This window comes from Sarcophilus harrisii, chromosome 1 (genome assembly GCF_902635505.1).
Source record: "Sarcophilus harrisii chromosome 1, mSarHar1.11, whole genome shotgun sequence".
NCBI lineage: Eukaryota > Metazoa > Chordata > Mammalia > Dasyuromorphia > Dasyuridae > Sarcophilus > Sarcophilus harrisii.
Genome location: NC_045426.1, coordinates 559,044,240 through 559,048,567, shown reverse-complemented (window position 1 = coordinate 559,048,567; position 4,328 = coordinate 559,044,240). Strand labels below are relative to the sequence as shown.

The window sequence follows — 4,328 nt, the reverse complement described above, 5'->3', positions numbered from 1 at the left end:
ACATAAAAAGAGTGTTGCAGGACTTCAAAAACTTGTGGGGAACATTGGATTCCCTGACATGTGAAGCAATGGGCAATAGATTGGTTTTAGATTATCTCTTGGCTGCTGAAGGAGTCGTATGTATGATTGTTGTTTACATACCCTCATTCTAGGACTTCTGGAAATCTTTTACAACACCGTGTTGATTTATATTGTTTGCTATATCACTACTTGCATGTACAATTCATGTTTGTTACACCACGTTGAGCCTGCACTGACTGAGGGGAGGGTCATCCCTAATAGCCTCTGCTTTATTGCTATGTGCTTGTGTAATACCTCCCATGCTGATGGGTTTGTGCATACCTGTTTCTAATAAGAGCCTTTAGCCCAGAAACCCGCTAGCAACCCCCACTTCCCTTTGGAGCTTTTCATCTCCCTTCCTGAGAAGTCAGGGAGGACATGATCACCTCTTTTTTGGGGTTCTCACCTCCCTGAGAAGTCAGGGATGGCATGACCACCTGTATTCTAAAACAAAAGAAAGAGGGAGATGTAATGGGCTGAAACTCTGCATCGATGTGCTGAGGTTAGACAACTGAGCACTTAAGGCTAATTACCGATTGGGCGATACTCTATTAGCATATGCTTGGAAAATTTCCCTTCTCGCTATTCTGTGCTGGCTCAATCTTTTGGTGTATACAGATAATTATAGGAGGGATTAGGGGGTGGAGTAAGACAAGCCAGAGTCATTTTTGGCAGTAGACAAAGAGAAGGAAGGTCGTGGAGATCCTGAGTCCATCCTGTTCACTTCTCCCCCTAAAGACCAAGGACTTTTGTTTACCCTGACTCAGGCTGATTCTAAGGCATCCAGGATGCTAACTTGGTCTTCACAAGTTCCAATATAAAGACCGGATTCAACACAGTCAGTTTCTCTCTTAAGTCTATTTAGTTCAGTTTCTTTCTTTGGTTAGTGTTGGACCTGATTCCACCACCCTGTTAATTCAGGGTTGATTTGAGAATGAAATGAGGCACTCATAAGTCATTGAGTAGTTAATAGAGGTTTACTTAAACTTAATAAAAAGAATGTGCAACAAAGATTCAGTGGCACTTAGTTGCTATGGATACCCCCCATTTCTTATCTTTATATGGGATCAAAATTGGTCAACAGGGTGGGATGTGGTGACTCCCATAGTCTTCAGATATCCATCAAGATTATGCCATATGGATGGGATTGTATATGTCCTTAGGTGATCAGGAAACTGTGTCAAGGGAAGCAAGATCTAATAAGGTCCTGGGGGACAGCTCTGCCATCTATTAGAGAAAACTTATTCCTGTTTCAGAGAAACAGGAGAATCCTGATCCTCTCACACCCTTATATGCAATTGCTCCAGAAGAATCTCATATATATTCTTATGGTATAATTCATGTCTCCCTGTACAAGCACTCAAGATACCAAACACATGTCAAGTACGAGACAGCTTTCACATTACATAAAATGCTAAGTACTCAAAGCAGTCAAAAGAAATGCAGAAATAGCAATCAAATAATCCAAAAGATCCCCTTGAAAAGGAACTAAAATTTTGACATTGCAATGAATTCCTTTTTCCCACAGAGTTAGATATAGATTACCTAAGACCAGTCTCTCCTTGGAAGGCAAATATACTCTGAGGATTAATGGATAAATAATATCCCTTCTATCTAACTTCCAAAGAGTAATCATTAAAGGCTAATGTTATTTTGAAGAAATGTCTCTAATAGAGTGCACTAGGGATATCTCCTTTAGTATATGCTATTCAAAATTTTTATCCTCAATTCCAAAAAAATGCATAAGTTGTATGTATTCATACATTTAGCCGATACTATCAATTACAAAAGTACAAGATAAAGTAGCATGGGTAGACAATAATTCCCATAAAAAATACCTAAAGGTTATTCAGACTGCAAATCTGGCTGTCATAATGAGGGGACAGGAAAAGAAGGAAAGTTAAAACAATCTTAGGTTGCATTAAGAGACAAGCTCTCTAGAATGAAAAAAGGGATAGTTCATATGGACTCTACTCTGATCAGACTACATTTAGAATATCTGAGTATTATATTTTAGAAAGGACATTGACAAAGCATCCAGAGAAGGGATAGTAAGAGGGTTGGAGACTACCAAAACAAGATTAGTTGAGGGATTTGGGAGTGTTTATTCTAGAGCAAAAAAGTTTTTGGGGGGAGTAGGGAGGCATACTGTCTTAAAAATTTGAAGGTCTGTCCCATGGAAGAAAAAACAAGGTGAAATGGATGGAAATTAGAGGGATGTGGATTTTCACTATAAGGCAAAACTTTTTGATAATTCGAGCTCTGAAGAAGTGTTTTAGAGCTGGGGTTTTCTCTTATTGGAAGTCTTCCAGCAAGAGGTTACATGGCCATTTATTGGGGCTAGTGTAAGAAATTATCATTTAGACTCAGGTTAGAATAGATTTATTTTGAGGTCCCTTCTAACTCTGAGATACATGTGAAGCTTCCTATAACCTATAACCCATAACTGAAATAGTAAAGAAATGGTAAGTAACTGGATGGGATTAGGTCTGAGAGTTCTACCAGGTAAAAGATAAATACATTCTTCAACAGTTCTGTCCTTTAATTATTATACTGGTCAAATTAAAGTTATGGGAAGGATAGTGTGTTGAATTGTAAGCTCCTTGAGGGAAGGGACTAAATTTTTGTCCCTGCAGTGCTTAGCACAGTACTTGATATAGTATGAGCTTATTCATATTGATTGGTTGATTGATAAATTGATTGATTGACTGAGACTCCAGAAGAGATACTGCTCTCTCTCTCAGCCTAATTATCAGTAGTCCTGCTCTCAAAAATCCTAATCTTTGGTAGTCGTGGACTTGTAGGGTCTGTGTTCGCCTTTAAGCTCTCAAGGGCTTGTGATTGTGTAAGGTCTGAGTGCACTCTGAGGACCTGGTGGCAGCCTCTGATTTCGAAAGGATTCTGCTATTGATCTCCAACCTTTGCTAGGAAGATGAACTACGAACACCATATGCATGATATGAGCCATATGAATGTTACTAGCACTATGCCTCCCCACCATCCATCCACTACAGCCTCTCATGGAGATCATGGAGGTCATGGAGGTCATGGAGGTCATGGAGGAGGAGGAAGCATGATGCCCATGACCTTCTATTTTGGCTATAAGAATGTGGAATTGCTGTTTTCTGGATTGGTGATCAATACACCTGGGGAAATGGCTGGGGCATTTGTGGCTGTCTTTTTGTTAGCGATGTTTTATGAAGGCCTCAAGATAGCCCGGGAGAGTTTGCTCCGTAAGTCCCAGGTCAGCATTCGCTACAACTCCATGCCAGTCCCAGGGCCAAATGGAACCATCCTTATGGAAACACACAAAACTGTTGGGCAACAGATGTTGAGTTTCCCTCATCTTCTGCAGACAGTGCTGCATGTCATATAGGTGGTCATCAGCTACTTCCTTATGCTTATCTTTATGACTTACAATGGATACCTCTGCATTGCAGTGGCAGCAGGTGCTGGAACAGGCTACTTTCTCTTCAGCTGGAAGAAGGCAGTGGTAGTGGACATCACAGAGCACTGCCATTAATGTCACTCTAGGATGTGATGTGGCCTTATTTACTACAATGGGAAGTAACTGGAGACTGAGGGAGTTGATTTCAAAGTCCTCCCATTGTCCCTCCATGGCCCCTTGCCTACCATCACTTGCATAGACAACAAATCAAGGAGGTTTGTCTACTAACCTCCAAGCTGGATGATGCCCTCCCCAAACTGTTGATTTCTTCTACTAGACTGAAATCCTCAGTTCTCCACTAATCAAGGTAGTCTTTTTTCTAATGAATTTGATTATCTATTTCCCCTTTTTAATTTTAATTTTTAAAAAAAATTTTTGAGTCATACAGAAGGGGTAACTCATACCCACCACATAACACTATGTTTGTTGGACTGAGTGAGGAAATAGGGTGTGCCTTTGCTGAGGTGTGAAGTGTTGCATGGCAATCTGAGAATCTGAAGAAGGATTTGAGCTAAATAAAAGTGTGATAGCATAAAACATGTGTTCCCTTGAATAATAGCATTCTGGGTCAGAAAGCTTCTGTTTACCTTTTTATTCTGATCTTACCAATCACAATTGACAATCAACTTAATAGGAAATATTTTCAAATAAAACCATTGGCATATTTTCAAAAAAAAATCCTAATCTTTGCTTAAACATGACTTCCTCTTTCATTTTGGTTTATTTACAATGATGTATACCTTAAAATTTTATTATTTTAATTTTTTCCCTCAAATATATGTAAATTTTTAAAACATTCTTTTGTTTAAATGTGTTCCAA

The 4,328-nt window shown here is 39.3% G+C and overlaps 1 pseudogene; it reads left to right on the top strand.

Moving 5' to 3' along the window:
• Positions 1–2,873: 2,873 nt before the first annotated feature.
• LOC116421344 lies at positions 2,874–3,618 on the top strand (annotated as a pseudogene).
• The last annotated feature ends 710 nt before the right edge of the window (positions 3,619–4,328 follow it).